Raw genomic sequence first — 20,172 nt, 5'->3', positions numbered from 1 at the left:
GATTGCCGCATCCAAAATCGGTGAAGGCCCATTCCACAAGGAAGGTGGGCTCTTCTTGGGCGGCTGCCCGAGGGGTCTCGGCTTTACAGCTTTGCCGAGCAGCTACTTGGTCGGGTTCAAACACATTTGCAAAGTTCTACAAGTTTGATACCCTGGCTGAGGAGGACCTTGTGTTTGCTCATTCGGTGCTGCAGAGTCATCCGCACTCTCCCGCCCGTTTGGGAGCTTTGGTATAATCCCCATGGTCCTTACGGAGTTCCCAGCATCCACTAGGATGTCAGAGAAAATAAGAATTTACTCACCGGTAATTCTATTTCTCGTAGTCCGTAGTGGATGCTGGGCGCCCGTCCCAAGTGCGGATTTTCTGCAAAAAGTGTATATAGTTATTGCTTAACTAAGGGTTATTGTTATGAGCCATCCGTTGAGTGAGGCTCAGTTGTTGTTCATACTGTTAACTGGGTAAGGTTATCACAAGTTGTACGGTGTGATTGGTGTGGCTGGTATGAGTCTTACCCTGGATTCAAAATTTCCTTTCCTTGTAATGTCAGCTCTTCCGGGCACAGTTTCCCTAACTGAGGTCTGGAGGAGGGGCATAGAGGGAGGAGCCAGTGCACACCAGATAGTACCTAATCTTTTCTTTAGAGTGCCCAGTCTCCTGCGGAGCCCGTCTATTCCCCATGGTCCTTATGGAGTTCCCAGCATCCACTACGGACTACGAGAAATAGAATTACCGGTGAGTAAATTCTTATTTTTTTCTTCCTCCAGGGGTGTTGTGGACACCCAAAGAGGAAGAAAAGTTGTCGCTATCCCGGCGGTCGGGATTCTGGTGCCGATATGCTGAGCGTCGGAATCCCCACAGCCGGGATATTGAATGCTTCCCCTCGCCGACACCCTCTTTGTTTCTCTCTCAACCCCTTGTCTTTTGCTCCCCTAAGGGGAATTGTAGTGGCAGTGGATGGGGATGTATGGGGTCGATGTGGGGAAGGGGGCCCAGAGATATCTGCGTACTGGGCCCAAATATTTCTGTTACCGTCCCTGCCTGCTCCCCGCCAGCCTCACCTACACAATGGTGCTTGCCAGCGCAATGCTACAGTCCCAGGCTCCTCCTTCCCCCATCGCAGCACCTCTGTCAGTGGGACACATAGGTGGTAATTCCAAGTTGATTGCAGCAAGATTTTTGATAGCAATTGGACAAAACCATGTGCACTGCAGGGGAGGCAGATATAACATGTGCAGAAAGAGTTAGATTTGGGTGGGTTATTTTATTTCTGTGCAGGGTAAATACTGGCTGCTTTATTTTTACACTGCAATTTAGATTGCAGATTGAACACACCCCACCCAAATCTATCTCTCTCTGCACATGTTATATCTGCCTCCCCTGCAGTGCACATGGTTTTTCCCAATTGCTAACAAAAATTCTGCTGCGATCAACTCAGAATTACCCCCATAGTGCGGCCTCCTTCCCACCATGGTGCTGCCTCCTTTTCGTCCCCATAGTATTGTCGCCTCCTCCCTGTTGGCGCCAAAATGAGGATCTATCTTTCCCCCCCCCAACCTATAAATGTTCTGACGCCCCTGTAAAGGTGTGCCCTAAAAGTGCACCTGACATTCATTGGTTACAGAGTAATGAGCGTAAATGAGAATATACAGTAAGCGTATTTGTGTACAGGTTTGGTTGAGGTGTAAATACTCTCTGCATAGTGAAAATGTGGTGTACATGCTACCAAAGCTGTATGCGCTGGTCAGCATTTCTGCTTATTTACACTTTTTATTTTGCACTTAGCTTAAATGTGACGCAACTGCTCCCCATTAATTACATACATTCATGTTGGCAAAAAAATCAACATAGAAAGAAGTGCACTGACAGCAACTGATGTGCTTTCTCATACAACTTTTGACATTTGCTCTGGCACTGTTTGTAAATAGCTATTATTTTTAAATAATTCCTTATTTGGCATCCTTCAATTTACATAATTAAATGGTATGCTATGAGTCTGGCAGTTGTGCTGTGTTATTGTACATTTACACAGTTGTGTTTCTTTCTGAAACAGATTTGACATTTTAGCTGCTGAAAATCCAGAACGTGAAAGTGTTGTCTACGGGGCTTATTCAGGTTAGTTAGCAAACCAAAAAAGCACACTAATGGGTAAAACCATGCTGCACTGCAGGTGGGGCAGATGTAACATGTGCAGAGAGATTTAGATATGGGTAGTACGTTATATTGTTTCTGTACATGGTAAAATACTGGCTGCTTTATTTTTACACTTCAACTTACATTTCAGTTTGAACACACCCCACCCAACTCTAAATTTCTCTGCACGTTACATCTGCCCCACCTGCACTGCAACATGGTTTTGCCCATTAGTGTGCATTGCTAAAAAACCTGAATAAGGACCTACGGGCCTTATTCAGGTTTGTTAGCAAACCAAAAAAGTTAGCAATTGGGCAAAACCATGTTGCACTGTGGGTGGGGCATACGTAACATGTGCAGGGTGATTTAGATTTGGGTGGTGTGTGTTCAAACTGAAATCTAAATTGCAGTATAGAAATTAAGCAGCCAGTATTTACCATTCACAGTGTATCCATGCCTATTTCCCTATAGATTGTAAGCTTGCGAGCAGGGCCTTCCTACCTCCATGACTGATTGTTATTACCCAGTTTTGTTGGGGGTGGATCATTAGGTCGACAATGTTTAGGTCGACAGTCACTAGGTCAACAGGGTTTCTAGGTCGACAGGTCAAAAGGTCGACATGAGGGGTTTTTTTTGTGTCGTTTTCTTCTTAGAGTGACCGGGAACCCCAATTAGTGCACCATGTCCCCTCGAATGGCTCGCTTCGCTCGTCACAGATTACCGTTCCAATTGTAGTCCACGTGGATCGTTAAGTATGAAAAAGTCCAAAAAAAGAAAAAAAAATTTGAAAAACTCATGTCGACCTTTTGACCTGTCGACCTAGTGACTGTTGACCTATAGTGATCGACCTAAACATTGTCGACCTAGACACTGTCGATCTTCAGACCGGATCCCGTTTTGCTATATCATTGTTATTTTCAATTGTAAAGCACAACGGAATTTGCTGCGGAAACTGTTAATAAATAAATAATAATAATAATAATAATAATAATAATGCACAGAAACAATATAAACCACCCAAATCTAAATCCCTCCGCACATGTTACATCTGCCCCCCCTGCAGTGCAATATGATCTTGCACAGTTGCTTACTTTTTTTTTTTATTTGCTAGCAAACCTGAATAACCCCCTAAATCTGGAAAAGAAATGCCAGGCATTGTACTACTCCCAAATTAAGATACAGACTTTTTTTTTTAAATATTGCAATAATAAAATGACATTTACAAAACCATAATGGCAATGGTTGAAAATTGTGTTGATGGCTAAATACATTGATATTATGTCATAATAAGCCAGCTATTCATGTTTTCTCCTGCTGTTCTTGACTTGTGTGCTGTTACCGGAAGACCAATTTCCAGGTTTCTAGATCAGAATTTCCATATCAAAAGCAAGAGTTTTATCTATAATTTGTTCACCTTCCCTCTCTACTGCATGACAGAGAATTGCATACTGCACAGCACATGAGGATCATGATCCGGTTTCCTTATTAAATACTTTTCTTACTTTCCTGATAAGATTTTCTCCTTATTCAAGTTATTCATATGCTTATATTTAGCACCACAAGCCATGCAGAGTCTAAACTAGTATTCATCCACAGCTCCTCCATACAGGTATACATGACATAATTGATATATGTAATTATTTGCTTACAATACAATATTTTTCTCGGAATAAATATTTTGATGTAATAGCACTTTATAATATATACTCCTTCGGTGCCAGATTATAATAGACCTTTGTGAGGATATCAGTAGGAACCAAAAATGTACAAGAGGCTTATTCCAGCCTCCATCTATTCCCAGTAGTGGATGTAGAGTAGGGTTGCTATAACATCCCTTTAATCAACTGCACAGGTTCTGTGCCTGTCTGCCTAAGTGTGTAGTTCAACTGGTTGTAATTAGCCATATGTACCTGATTAGAGGGATATTCATACTTGCCTACCTGACCCTCTCCATGAGGGAGAAAATGCTCTGTTCCTGGACATGTATGATTGCCATCACCTGTGGTGAAACACCTTTCTTATCAATGAACTAGCTCACCACAGGTGATGGCAATCCTACATTACCAGGAAAGTCCAGGAACAGAGCATTTTCTACCTCATGGAGAGGGTCAGGTAGGCAAGTATGGGGATATTATAGCAGCTTTAGTGTACAGATGAGCAAACAGGTCATTTTAATGAGCTACAAAACTTTGCCGCTATAGGGACACAGATTGTAAGAGTTCAACATACTACAATTGTTTTGTAATGTAATGAATATAAGCCTGTGTTTTTATTTATGATTAACTTGCATCTCCCTATACCTGGAAAACAGGGTCTATTAAGAGTAAAGCTAGGTACAATCTATACCAGAGGTTCTCAAACTCGGTCCTCGGGGGCACACACAGTGCATGTTTTGCAGGTAACCCAGCAGGTGCACAGGTGTATTAATTACTCACTGACACATTTTAAAAGGTCCACAGGTGGAGCTAATTATTTCACTTGCGATTCTGTGAGGAGACCTGCAAAACATGCACTGTGTGTGCCCCCGAGGAACGAGTTTGAGAACCTCTGCTCTATACAATTATCTGTCAGATAATCTGCCATATATAGCTGGTTGGAATGAAAATCTGATAATGGATAAGAGCAAATTACAATCATTTGTTCCCAAACTCTGGAAAATTAACAAAACCTGTTGTTCATACAAATTGGTTAAACACAAATTTGTTTTTGACAGTTTTGCAGTGTTTGGGAACAAATTATAGATTGTGATTTGCTCTCATCCATTACCAGATTTTCATTCCAACCAGCTAGATCTGGCAGATCATCTGACAGATAATTGTATAGTGTATACCTATCTTTACTCTTATATACAGTATAGTGTGTACCTAGTTTAAGTAGAGTACGATGACAGCTTATTCACGCAATTATAACATAATTACAGTATATGTAGATGCATCCCCAGACGTCAAACAAACTTTACGCTTTTCTTGTGAGTGTTCTTTTTCTGAGCACGTTCACTGCACATATGCATCCAACTGTAAGTGAGCCATAAAATCTTCCAGTTCCGCTTTTGCTTTGTATTTCTGTGGATGGGATGTCATACTACACTGTGGCATACCTCCCAACATGACCCTCTCCAGGAGGGACAGAATGCTCTACTCTTGGACTTCCCTCTTAATTTATGATTGCCATCACCTGTGCTGAAACACCTTTCTTATCCATTAACCTGTTCAGCACAGGTGCAGACAATCATAAATTAAGAAAAAAGTCCAGAAGCAGAGCATTGGAGAGTCATGTTGGGAGGTATGCTGTGGGTCTGATGTATCTATCCATGGAGAGATATGTACCAGCCAATCAGTTTCTGTAATTTTACAGGCTATGTTTATTGTTTGGTACTTTATATCTCTCCAAGGTTTGACACTTTCCCCCCTGTAAGTGTAAATTATGTTTTTTTTTTTATATAGAATTTATGCTCTATAAATAAATAAAACTATAAATCTAGTGACCCCCTTTATATTATTTAATAACTAATGGGGCCCCCTTGTACTTTTTATTAGGACTCATTTTGCCCCCTTTTGTTTTTTATAATAATTAATTGGGCCCCTTTTTATTTTTAATCCCATGTTTAATAGATAACCGTACATTGTAATCCATAGGGAGAAAGAAATACCTAGGTGTGGCTCATAGGGTCGACAGTAACTAGGTTGATAGTCATTAGGTCGACCATTACTGGTCGACAGTTACTAGGTCGACACGGTCATTAGGTCAAAATGGAAAAAGGTCGACATAAGGTTTTTTTTATATATTTTTTGGTGTCATTTTCTTTGTAAAGTGACCGGGAACCCCAATTAGTGCACCGTGTCTGTAACCTCTCAAAGGTGACGGTGCCAATCCATTGGGGGATTGCCATTTTGATGCTGCCCTTCTGGATCCATACCACCATGGGAAATGGACCAGAGATAGAAGATTCCAAGCAACAGTTCAGGCTGTACTGACCAGAGGTTACAGCTCTTGTGGAACTATGTTAGATCTTGATGGGATCTTGATGGGAAAGTGGATCTGCTATAAGACAATGAATTTAATACCTAGATTGTTGGTAGAGTAATAGAATGAGTGGCTCAGGGGCCATATAAGTGTTCCCAGAGGTCCTTGTATAGAGTTATTTCCTAGGTACTTGCAGTAAACCCCCGGGAATTGTTTCCTACAATAATATAGCTGTAATTTCTTAGGTAGAAAGCCTATTTGTGCTGTTCCCCAGGCATTTGCCAAAGTGATTCAGGACCACTAATGGTGTCAGGCATCCCAGGATGGCACATAAGGTTGACTCAAAACATTATTAATCATGATTAACTTGATGATGAAGAATTATATGTCAAATTCTATGTGTAATAACAAAATAATTAGACTAAAATTGTGATTCCATGTGGGAGATAACAACAGCTAATCAGTCAGAGCAAAGATCCGCAGTAATGCTTAGTTGCGGACAAGCTTCCTGATCTGTCATTTGAGGCTGAACAAAGAAGTGAAGCAGGTGAGTGATGTCAACATGATTTTTTTTTTTTTTTTTTGCTTTTAATTTCATTTTGATGTATGAAGGAAGAGAATTCCGCATTTATTTGAATAACTGGTGAATTGGGGGTTGGTAGAGTTTTTATGAATAATCAATAAAGTATTTTTTCCACAGTGAGTGGTTTACAGCACTACAAGTACTAGCAGGCCCTGGATGTCAATATGCTCTAGTTCAGGCCTGGCCAACTTGTGGCTCTCCAGCTGTTGTAAAACTACAAGTCCCATCATGCCTTGCCACAGGTTTGCTATTAGGGAATGCTAAAATTGTGGCAGGGCATGCTGGGATGTGTAGTTTCACAACATCTGGAGAGCCACAAGTTGGCCAGGCATCCTTGAGGATGTTGGCAATTGAGGATGTTGGCACTTATGGTACCACAAGCACCAGCATACCCGAGCAGTTGTTAGCAGCCTGAGCTTCTGGGACCACAGTAGTGACACATACAAAAGGTTTTTATTTTACTTTTAACACTGGGCCTACTGCAGAGATGTAAGCCTGGGCCCACTGCAGATATGGGTGTACATTGGTCAAAAGAAACCTGCACAAAAAGAAATGTGTAGATTTGCAAACATGCAGAACTATACTCATCACGAGCAGGGCCGTCTTTTCGTATGGGCTCAATGGGCTCTTGCCCAAGGGCCCCAGGAGTGAAAGGGCCCTAGGCTGATAGCTGAGGGTCTCCTCTTTCCAGGGGTACCAGATTTTTGAAAATCGGCCCTGGGGGACCGGAGATATCCGACTTCAAAGCAGTGGTCCTCATCCAAGCCTGTTAATTGTTCTTCCCAGATAGATATCTCGGATTCTATCTGACTTAGAGTTTTTCTGAGGGTACACTACAAAAGCTGGGACTCTCCCCTTTCAGTGGACACTGACAGCTTGTCTTTACTATGCCCAAAACCAGAGATATCAGCCTTCAAGTAGCTGGTCCCTGCTCCGCCTCCACACGCCTAATATGCAGTTTTATATTTTTGTTGGTGGATTGCTCTGGCTCCTAAACTCTGATCCCCAAGTCCCCAGTATCTCCTGAAAGGTGGGACTCTCTAGTTTTTTTTATCCCACTAAATCTAAGAAATCTATTCCCAGGAACTGGAGATATCTGCAGTAAAGCAAGCTGCCCTGACCCCCGGAAAATTCTGAATATATATTAAGCCCACTCCACTATCCACCCCTCTCCTTTTTATTAAACACCCCCTACCACCCTGGAAGTCATGTACCAGGGCACCTTCATGCAGCACAATGTCCCCTTCGACAGTTTAGTGTTCTCCTTCCCGCCCCATTTGTGCGTAAAGGAGTAATTAACAGAAATAATTTCTCTAGGTCCTACATGCTGAGCAAAAGATAGAACGCCCCTACCCCCCGCGGAACATCAAAGCTGCCACTGATAGCATCCCCACACCTCGACCGCTGATGGGTGGGTAGGGGCCACAGTGCATTGCTGTGCCCAGGGGCCTACACTGCTGTTAAGACAGCTCTGATCACGAGACAGGGGTGGAACTCCCAGAGGCAATGGAGATGCCTGCCTGCCTCCAGGCTCCAAGCCCTAAAGGGGCACCTGCATGTACAGAAGCACCCGTGTAGTTCACAGCGGTATCCAAGCAGGGTTATTACTAGTGATCATCATCAATGAGTACCTGCTTAAATTAAAACTGGTGACAATTTTTCCAGATTTACGCTGGCTCATGCAGATTGCAGGCTATTACATTTGGTCCTTTATATTGTGTTTATTATTAAACATTTGATAATCATAAATTATTAAACATGTTATCAGAATAAGCTAAGCAATTTAGAAAAACAGAAATATGGTCATTATAATAAGATGACTCCTACTGACCATTTCATCTGATACTACCACATAACTACTAACCCATGTAATTTCTTTCTTCTCTAGGCCTCACAGTTTTTGAGATATAGGGGGTTAAATTTCTAAAAATAGCTGGGAAATGCCGCTCCTGATGCTCCGTTTTTTTTGTGAGGTGTATCTGGAAAAAAAATTCACATCCCAGTGCCTTATCCACGTATTACTTTGAAATTTTGACCCTTTGTCAACCAAAATATGGAGATGCCAGAAACCCCCCCCCCCCACCCCACCCCACACAATGACTAAGTAGGCACTTTGAAATCTATAGTTATTTTTTAACTGCCCAATAATGACACGTTATTTTTGTGATGAAAAAGTGCAAAGATGGGTTATCACAGCTAATTGCATACTCCCCTACATGTATTTAGAAATCTGCACATAAAAATAGAAATATACAAATTTAAATACTCTGGCAGGCAAAATTATACATAATGGTAAGTTTTTAACTAAATAATTCTAATTAAACATTAAAACACTCATATGGGCAATTAAAATCACATTATTTTTCTTTCATAGCCTTTTAAAGTATACTTTAAGGTTCAATTTAAACAAAAAAGGGACATGATAACTCATCTGCCTTAGGTTGATAATGCTAATTGAACCCATTTTGTGTTTTGCACCAAAAAACTTATTAAGTATGAAGTAAAGGAACGTATAATGGGGGTCATTCCGAGTTGATCGTAGCCCTGCAAAATTTTGCATGGCTACGATCATGTCCATAGACATGCGGGGGGACGCCCAGCACAGGGCTATCCCGCTCCACATGTCAGTGCCGCCCCCCCAGTGGCGGATTTAGCGGGGGGGGGGGGGGGGGCGATTAGGGCGAACGCATACCGGCACCGGAATGGAGGCCGGGTCCCACCGCGGTGTTGGGAACGAGGTGGAGAGCAGTGCAGCGCGGCGGGGGAAGGGGAGAGAGAGAGAGCGTCCTCACGCGCATACAGCGGCCTCTGTTCTGACCACGCCCCCTCCTTCCTGTACGCGCGTCAGGATGCTCTCTCTCTCCCCGTCCCCCGCCGCGCTGCCCGCTCTCCACCTCGTTCCCAATGCCGTGGCGGCACCCGGCCTCCATCCGACTCCTCATGCTGCTGGCTGCAGCAGGTGTCACTGTCTGCAAGCCATGTCTCCTACCCTCCAAACTTTAAGTAAGTGTGTGTGTGTGCCCCCTCTGTGTTCCATGTGTCACAGGCCACCGGTTGGTGAAATGGCGGTGTTTCGTACCTTAATTTCCCCTGATGATGTCGGTCCCAGTCTTCTTGGACTTTGCTTTCTTGTCACCTCTGGATACCCAGCAGAAGGATGAGGACCCCCAAACAGACCCCAGACAAACAAGTCACCACACTTTTGGACAGTGACTGGTATTTTATTATCACCAATAAGGTGTCACTGCTATTGTGTTAAACGGTTTAGTAGGGTAGAATTGAAATTAAGCAATGTCACTATATATAGGAACAGATCAATATGCAGATCAGCAGTTCGAGATCATATGGTATCACAGGTAATATAGTCAAGCATTAAACATTTTAGTTACATATAACAAATTCACGGCTTTTAGGAGAACTCACAATTGCAAGTATTTCTTCAATATACTCGTAAATGAACTTCTCACAAATTATTTATCGTATACTATTACGTCACTATTAACCATAACCTTAAATGTCTACCAATTGACTGGCAGCAAGTAACCAGGAACGGTGTCCAAATTAGTGTCCCAAGTGTCCACACAGATGCTGTAGAATTACTATTAACCGTAGTGTTCCTTACAGTATCTCAAGTGTCCACTAGAGGGTGTAGGAGTACAATCCGGCAGTGACTAGTAACTGAGTTTTGTATATTATCTCAGATATCTTATAGGAAGGCTTTCAGTACAAATCCTGAGGTAAATAGGGACTAAAATAACTGGATGCAATTCTGTCAGATAGCCACCCACTATCTAGGGTAAGGGGGGATCAATACTGTTCGCACGGGCTGGTTCTGTCGGTACTAGTGCTAACTAATATCACCTTCTTTAAGGTAACTCCTAATAGGCAGTAACCTTTTTTTCTCATTCCTTGAACACAACACTGTCGCTGTCCCCGGGTGACCTTGCGTAGATTAAAAGCATCAAATTCTCCCCCTGGGCTCTGCCTGTTGGACACGGCTGTGCTGCTGCTGTACTGGTTGGCTGATAGATGTCATATATCCCTCTCTGTCTGTAGTAACAAATGGGAATATTACTGCATGAGGGAAGCGCCTGGCTGAGTTGGCAAGGGTTGGCTGGCTGTCCAGTTGAGCTGCTGCTGAAATGGCCTCACTGACTGACAACACCTCTAACTGTCTGTCTGACCCTGGCAGTCTCAGGTGATGGGTGACAGGGGTCTTAGGCTGTGCTGACAGACTTATACAGGGCTGACTGGAGGTTGATACAAAAAGGGGGCCTGGCTGTCACTGGGGTATGGCTGGCTGTGCTGAGGCACTGTCACTGAGGTATAGCTGGCTGTGCTGAGGCACTGTCACTGAGGTATGGCTGGCTGTGCTGAGGCACTGTCACAGACACAATGTGAAGGGGTAAGGTTACTCACTGTTCCCCGCAGCTGCACTCCATCCTCTCACTGTCAGGCAGCCTCTTCAGTGCTTCCCAGCTGTGATGACAGAGACTCCATGCTGCTTCACTTGCGGCTCGCACGCTGATATGATTCCTGTTAGCACTTCTCTCTCAGCAGCTGCGACGCTTCCTTCCCTAGCGTCTCACTCAGTTGTCGGGCGCAGACGGCTCCACTTGCGACCGCTCACCTTTCGCCGCTGGTCACCCCTTTTAGGGCTCTCTGGACGACAACTCTCCACACTGCAGCCTCACACACTCTCCTCAGAGCAGTAACCCCGCCTCCTCAGCTTCCCACTCTGTAAAGGTCATGGGGTCAGCCAATCGCAGGGTACTTTTCTCCCAGCTCTCTGGTTGTGACAGTTGGGCTCCTCTGATTCTAGACTTGACTCCCCTGGGTCCTAGTGCCCCCCATGTCAGCTCCTGCTGACATCACAAAAAGTTAGGGGATAGTTAACCTATGCAGTGCTGCGTTGCTAGGCATGGGCCTGTGCTGCAGTGGGAACACCACAGGATAGTGCCACATATTCCTCCACTTGAAGGTTGCGTGTCCTCACGCAAAAGCAACATTTATGTACAATGTCCTGACAGTCTTTCTCATAGCAACATACACAGCATCTAACTTTAAAATTGGATGTCCAAACACTTTGTTAAGTAGTCCTTCATGCATTACTTAAGAGTTCAATTGGCATGAATACAAAGTACATCAAGAATGCAATTTTTACAATCACAGGTAAGTATGTATACAGTGCAGTGGCGTAAGTTCGTCCTAGTCGCCCGGAGGCATGATACATTTTGGTGCCCCCCTACACATACACACACATACCATATGTAGCTATCCGGCACCCAGGGTGAACAGTAGCAGCGTGCTCAGGTACCTTTCCCAATAGTAATATAGATACACATAGAAAGTGGACGCACTCCAAGTCAGTCATTACAATAAAACAGACACCAGCATACCATTATAGTACACCTACAGTGCTCCCTCACCCGCCAGGTCTCCATGGAGATGCTTTGGCGCAGCGGTGTGCCAATATAATTAGTGTTCACTGTGGTATTTTTTTTTAGGGCAGGGTGCTGATCACGGGGAGGGCACATTTTTCATTCGGGAGGGCACATTTTTAAGTTAGATGGGCAAACTTAGGTACATACTATAATGCTTGGTGCTCCCATTCCTATGGCCAAAACATGGACAGTGCGCACCGAAGGTGCGCAGCAAAAATCTAGGGGCGTTGTTTCGTGGGGAAGGTAGTGCCCCTAATACACATTGCACCAGTTAGAACCTCCTATACACACTGCGCCAGGTAGAGCACGTTATACATATTGCGTCAGATAGAGCACATTATACACATTGCGTCAGGTAGGGAGCACTGAGGCACATTGCACCAGGTAGAGAGCACTGAGACACATTGCACCAGGTAAAGAGCACTGAGGCACAATGCACCAGGTAGAGAGCACTGAGATACATTGCACCAGGTAGAGAGCACTGAGACACATTGCACCAGGTAGAGAGCACTGAGGCACACTGCACCAGGTAGAGAGCACTGAGGCACACTGCACCAGGTAGAGAGCACTGAGGCACACTGCACCAGGTAGAGAGCACTGAGGCACACTGCACCAGGTAGAGAGCACTGAGGCACACTGCACCAGGTAGAGAGCACTGAGGCACACTGCACCAGGTAGAGAGCACTGAGGCACACTGCACCAGGCAGAGAGCACTGAGGCACACTGCACCAGGTAAAGAGCACTGAGGCACACTGCACCAGGTAGAGAGCACTGAGGCACACTGCACCAGGTAGAGAGCACTGAGGCACACTGCACCAGGTAGAGAGCACTGAGGCACACTGCACCAGGCAGAGAGCACTGAGGCACACTGCACCAGGTAAAGAGCACTGAGGCACACTGCACCAGGTAGAGAGCACTCAGGCACACTGCACCAGGTAGGGAGCACTGAGGCACACTGCACCAGGTAGGGAGCACTGAGGCACACTGCACCAGGTAGGGAGCACTGAGGCACACTGCACCAGGTAGAGAGCACTGAGGCACACTGCACCAGGTAGAGAGCACTGAGGCACACTACACCAGGTAGAGAGCACTGAGGCACACTGCACCAGGTAGAGAGCACTCAGGCACACTGCACCAGGTAGGGAGCACTGAGGCACACTGCACCAGGTAGGGAGCACTGAGGCACACTGCACCAGGTAGAGAGCACTGAGGCACACTGCACCAGGTAGAGAGCACTGAGGCACACTGCACCAGGTAGAGAGCACTCAGGAACACTGCACCAGGTAGGGAGCACTGAGGCACACTGCACCAGGTAGGGAGCACTGAGGCACACTGCACCAGGTAGAGAGCACTGAGGCACACTGCACCAGGTAGAGAGCACTGAGATACATTGCACCAGGTAGAGAGCACTGAGATTAATGTTTACAGCTGCAAAATACTTACAAGGTTAATTTAGCCCAGGGGGACTCTCATGTACGTACCGGGTCTGGCGGCGCACGGCTGGCCGACGTGGAGGGGTCCGGCAGGCAGCAAACGGCGGGGCGGCAGGGCGCACAAAAACGGGCAGGGCGGGATTCAGCTGTCTAAAAAAGGGGCAGACACCTAGCGTGAACACTAGATATATATTAAAAAAAACACAAACGCCTCATTCACTTAAACACTCACACACGTCTCACTTAAACACACACGCCTCTCACTTACATACACATGCCTCTCACTTACACACACCTCTCACACACGTGCCTCTCACTTACACACACCTCTCACACAAGTGCCTCTCACATACACGTGCCTCTCATATACACATGCCTCTCACTTACATACACATGCCTCTCACTTATAGGCCCTACACACATAGCGATTTCACTGCACGATATGAACGATCTTGTTCATTAATGAACGAGATATCGTTCATATCGTGCAGTGTGGAGTCCCCAGCGATAAACGATGTGCGGCCCCGCGCTCGTTCATCGCTGGGGCCATGTCGGCTGTGCATGCAGGCCAATATGGACGAGATCGTCCATATTTGCCTGCAAGTCTACGGAGCCGAGTGACGGGGGGAGTGAAGAAACTTCACTCCCCCCGTCACTGCCCCCCCGCCGCCGGGTCGCTCGTCGGCCGTATCGGCCGTCGGGCACCTTGGTGGCGCATCGCCTAGTGTGTAGGGCCCCTTACATACACATGCCTCTCACACACACACACACACACACACACACACACACACACATGCCTCTCACTTACGTACACATGCCTCCCACTTACATACACATGCCTCACACACACACACACATATGCCTCTCACTTACATACACATACATGCCTCTCACACACATGCCACTCTCACACACACATCACACATGCCTCTTTTACTTGAATGTACAACTTTCCTTAAAAACACACACACCTCACTTGAAAACAAGCACACACAAAACACAGTACTTCCCCCCCAAATACACCTCTCCCCCACCACTCACACAGTGCATACCTTTGGCTATCATCCAGAGCATGGAGGAGCAGAGAGTTCTGAGCTTCCCTCGGCTGGCTTACTAAGGGCCCGGGAGGAGCTGTGCTCTGGAGCTCCCCCTAGCTGCAGCCAGTGCCATCTCTCTCTACAGGAGGCAGCTTCCGTGTCACTGACACAGCTCCTCCATCTGCAATAGCAGCGCAGTTCTCAGGCTGCGGGAGACAGTGGAGGAGATGCGCCCCCTTGTGGCCAGGAGCCCGGCGGCAGCCGACTCCACTGCCTCCCACAGTTCCGCCCCTGATACAGTGAACACATACACATTTATTCCCTATACCTTAGGGGCAAGACATCTTGGGTGCTTCTTTCTGACCTTCTGACTGCAGGGTTAGGTACATCACTGAAAGATTGCTCAACAGCATGACTGGGACCACTTGGATTCTCAACAGGCCTGGGTACTGGCTGTTCTAGGGTGATGACCCCTGACGGGCCTGAAGGAACTGAGCCACACATGAAGAGAAGTAGCTCTATGGGGTTATGTAGTGGGACACCCATTGAAGGTCCGCATTCCTCTGCCACAATTACATCCTCTCGCTTGGATTCACACACCTTGGTGCTACATCTTTTAATCTGATCACGAGGTACTGTGCTTCTTTTCCTTTTTGAATTCTGTAGGCATACAGGCCATCAGTGGGGACTCCCACCACAATGTACGGGGTATCCTCCCACATGGCATCAAGCTTACTCGAACGGTGATATTTCTTATTCCATACACAATCTCCGAGTTGCAGGGGTGTAGCATGGATATTGCTGTTATAGCCCATCTCTTGACGGTGATGTGCTGCTTCCATGCGCTGATTAACTATTTCTCGTGCGGATTCAATACGGTGTTGGTGCTCCCGCACCCAATCATTCTGTGGAATCATTGGCTCAGTCACTACAGGAGTCAACTCGAGGTCCTTCGGAAGCTTTCCTTGACGTCCAAACATAAGGTAGTAAGGGGTGAAGCCAGTGGAACAATGCTCAGTATCGTTATACAGGTAGGCCAATTCAGGTAGCAGTGTTGGCCATTGTGAGCGTTTCTCAGCAGATAGGCTTCGCAGCATGTTGATGACCGTCTGATTTGCCCTCTCACACAGTCCAATACACTGAGGGTGATAGGCCGTCGTCCTCAGCTTCCGACATCCATATAGGGTGCACAGCTCCTGAAACAGCTGTGACTCAAATGCTGGGCCTTGGTCAGTTAAGATCCGATCGGGGTACCCATAGGGCCTGGCAAAGTTCTTGAGGAATACCTCTCATTCCTTGAACACAACACTGTCGCTGTCCCCGGGTGACCTTGCGTAGATTAAAAGCATCAAATTCTCCCCCTGGGCTCTGCCTGTCGGACACGGCTGTGCTGCTGCTGTACTGGTTGGCTGATAGATGTCATATATCTCAGGGCTCTTCCCCTCTCTGTCTGTAGTAACAAATGGGAATATTGCTGCATGAGGGAAGCGCCTGGCTGAGTTGGCAAGGGTTGGCTGGCTGTCAAGTTGAGCTGCTGCTGAAATGGCCTCACTGACTGACAACACCTCTAACTGTCTGTCTGACCCTGGCAGTCTCAGGTGATGGGTGACAGGGGTCTTAGGCTGTGCTGACAGACTTATACAGGGCTGACTGGAGGTTGATACCAAAAGGGGTCCTGGCTGTCACTGGGGTATGGCTGGCTGTGCTGAGGCACTGTCACTGAGGTATAGCTGGCTGTGCTGAGGCACTGTCACTGAGGTATGGCTGGCTGTGCTGAGGCACTGTCACAGACACAATGTGAAGGGGTAAGGTTACTCACTGTTCCCCGCAGCTGCACTCCATCCTCTCACTGTCAGGCAGCCTCTTCAGTGCTTCCCAGCTGTGATGACAGAGACTCCATGCTGCATCACTTGCGGCTCGCACGCTGATATGATTCCTGTCAGCACTTCTCTCTCAGCAGCTGCGACGCTTCCTTCCCTAGCGTCTCACTCAGTTGTCGGGCGCAGACGGCTCCACTTGCGACCGCTCACCTTTCGCCGCTGGTCACACCTTTTAGGGCTCTGTGGACGACAACTCTCCACACTGCAGCCTCACACACTTTCCTCAGAGCAGTAACCCCGCCTCCTCAGCTTCCCGCTCTGTAAAGGTCATGGGGTCAGCCAATCGCAGGGTACTTTTCTCCCAGCTCTCTGGCTGTGACAGTTGGGCTCCTCTGATTCTAGACTTGACTCCCCTGGGTCCTAGTGCCCCCCATGTCAGCTCCTGCTGACATCACTAAAAGCTAGGGGATAGTTAACCTATGCAGTGCTGCGTTGCTAGGCATGGGCCTGTGCTGCAGTGGGAACACCACAGGATAGTGCCACACATGTCTCCCCCCTCCGCTCCTAGCTAAAGTGCCTGTGTTCCATGTCTCCCCCCTCTTCTCCTAACTAAAGTGTATGTGTCCCTGCATTATTTTGGCTCATTCAGTGTACTGTAATGTGAATTTCGGCTCATTCTACATGCAGTATATAATGTGAATTTCGGCTCATACATTGTGCTATAATGTGAATTTTGGCTCATTCTGCGTGCTATAATGTGAATTTTGGCTCATTCTGCGTGCTATAATGTGAATTTCGGCCCAGTCAGTGTGCTATAATGTGAATTTCGGCTCATTCAGTGTGCTATAACGTGAATTTTGGCTCATTCTGCGTGCTATAACGTGAATTTTGGCTCATTCTGCGTGCTATAACGTGAATTTCGGCTCATTCAGTGTGCTATAACGTGAATTTTGGCTCATTCTGCGTGCTATAACGTGAATTTTGGCTCATTCTGTGTGCTATAACGTGAATTTTGGCTCATTCTGCGTGCTATAACGTGAATTTTGGCTCATTATGCGTGCTATAACGTGAATTTTGGCTCATTCTGCGTGCTATGATGTGCATTTCGGCTCATTCTGCGTGCTATGATGTGCATTTCAGCTCATTCTGCGTGCTATGATGTGCATTTCGGCTCATTCTGCGTGCTATGATGTGCATTTCGGCTCATTCTGCGTGCTATGATGTGCATTTCGGCTCATTCTGCGTGCTATGATGTGCATTTCGGCTCATTCTGCGTGCTATGATGTACATTTCGGCTCATTCTGCGTGCTATGATGTGCATTTCGGCTCATTCTGCGTGCTATGATGTGCATTTCGGCTCATTCAGTGTGCTATGATGTGAATTTCGACTCATTCTGCGTGCTATAACGTGAATTTTGGCTCATTCTGCGTGCTATAATGTGAATTTCGGCTCATACAGTGTGCTATAATGTGAATTTCGGCTCATTCAGTGTGCTATAATGTGAATTTTGGCTCATTCAGTGTGCTATAACGTGAATTTTGGCTCATTCTGCGTGCTATAATGTGAATTTCGGCACATTCAGTGTGCTATAATGTGAATTTTGGCTCATTCAGTGTGCTATAATGTGAATTTCGGCTCATTCTGTGTGCTGTAGAAACAGAATTTGTCGGCAGATAAGAACCACTTGGCCCAACTAGTCTGCCCCTTTTTTTTTTTTTTACATTATTTTTCATCTCTAACCTTATCTGATCCTTATTTCTTTGTAAGAATATCCTTATGTCTATCCCATGCATGTTTAAATTGCCCTACTGTCTTAGCCTCTACCACCCCTGATGGAAGGAATGGCGATTCGCCAGTCTGTATCACCAGTGCGCAGGGTTCTCTCCACTAACTGGCAACATTTTATTAGTAATGGCAACAATAGGAAATTTAGAAGCGAACGGGAAGGGCATTACTAAGTGGGAGGGGCTATGATTAGGGGGAGGAGTCATAATTCTTAAACCGCCCCCCCTAAAAGGTAAGTCTAGATCCGCCACTGCGCCCCCCCACCCCTCGCAGAAGTGCAAAAGCATTGCACAGTGGTGATGCTTTTGCACTTTAAGAGTAGCTCCCAGCCAGCGCATCTTTAGCGTGCTGGCCGGGAGCTACTCATCGCTCCCCGGCCCGCAGCGGCTGCGTATTACGCCTGCGTTCGCCGGACCGCACCCACAAAACGGCAGCCAAACGCCGTCGTTTCATCCCCCCCCTCCCAGCGACCGCCTCTGCCTGTCAATCAGGCAGAGGCGATCGTACTGCAGCAACAGCCTTCGGCCGTCTGGCATGCGCCGGCGCACTGCGTTGCCGGCACATGCACAGTTCTCACCCAATCGCACTACTGCGATAAACTGCAGCGTGCGATCGGGTCAGAATGACCCCCAATGACTCTTGGAACCAAACAAGATTGATAAAACATTTTTTTCTGGAATCTCCATATTTTGATTGACAAAGGGTAAAAATGTCAAGGTGATATGTGGAGTAGTCACTGAGATGGGAATTTTGTTCCAGATACACCTCAGAAAAAAAACGGAGCATCAGGGGCTGCATTTCCCAGCTATTTCAAACTCTGACCCCCTATATCTCAAAAACTGTGAGGCCTAGAGAAAAAAAAATGTGCATGGGTTAGTAGCTACTGTATGTGGCAGTATCAAGTGTAAAAAGTATCATAAAAATCTGAGACGGGGGGGGGGGGGGGGGGGGGGGGGTCATGGCTGGGTGAGCTGACATGGAATGACCTCCAAGGCAGTTCCCCCGCATTAACATGTACATCAGAGGGTACTCCGTTAGAGACTTACATCAGGAGACAGTATTTTAACAGGAGTAAAGTATTCTCAGGATACCTACTTACATTATCAAGATACTGATATAATAGAGATGTGGAATGCAACTCTCTATAGGAACATTATAGATCTTTACTGATCTTTACTAGTTCATTGACATATTCCCTTCATATTATTTGGTTTTCCCTGATTGGGTTATTGCTTTTTGTTTATTGATTTTACAATTTTTTTAAGTACTGTTTTTTTAGGTTCTGTTTTTTTTTGGTCACAAAATTGCTGTCAGTATTGTCTGGTGGTCACTAAAGTGCCCTCTGATTGTCTGACCAGTGCCGTTTCTAGCGGCGGACGAGCCGTGCAAGCGCCCGCCGCGGCACTTTGTGACTCCTTATCTCCTCTCTTCCCTCTTCCCGAGCGCTCCTGCTCGGGGGGCGGAGTTTCGCGGAATGACGCGTTTGCGTCGTAACGTCACGACGCAAACGCGTCATTCCGTAAAGCCCTGCCCCCCGAGCAGGAGCGCTCGGGGAGAGGAAGGAGAGGAGATAAGCCTGGAAGGAGGAGGCGGCCGGCGCGAGGGACGTGAGTCGGCGGGACCCGAAGAGCGGGAAGATGTAAGTATTATCTCTATCTCTCTCCCCCTTCCTCCCCCCCCCACTTGACACCTGCCTGCCGCACTGTGTAAAATGGGGATACCTGCCTGCCGCACTGTGTAAAATGGGGATACCTGCCTGCCGCACTGTGTAAAATGGGGATACCTGCCTGCCGCACTGTGTTAAATGGGGACACCTGCCTGCCGCACTGTGTAAAATGGGGGCACCTGCCTGCGTACTGTGTAAAATGAGGATATCTGCCTGCCGTACTGTGTAAAATGGGGATACCTGCCTGCCGCACTGTGTAAAATGGGGATATCTGCCTGCCGTACTGTGTAAAATGGGGGTACGTGCCTG

Source organism: Pseudophryne corroboree, chromosome 2 (genome assembly GCF_028390025.1).
Source record: "Pseudophryne corroboree isolate aPseCor3 chromosome 2, aPseCor3.hap2, whole genome shotgun sequence".
NCBI lineage: Eukaryota > Metazoa > Chordata > Amphibia > Anura > Myobatrachidae > Pseudophryne > Pseudophryne corroboree.
The sequence above is the reverse complement of the archived record's forward strand: the minus strand, read 5'-3'. Positions refer to the sequence as shown.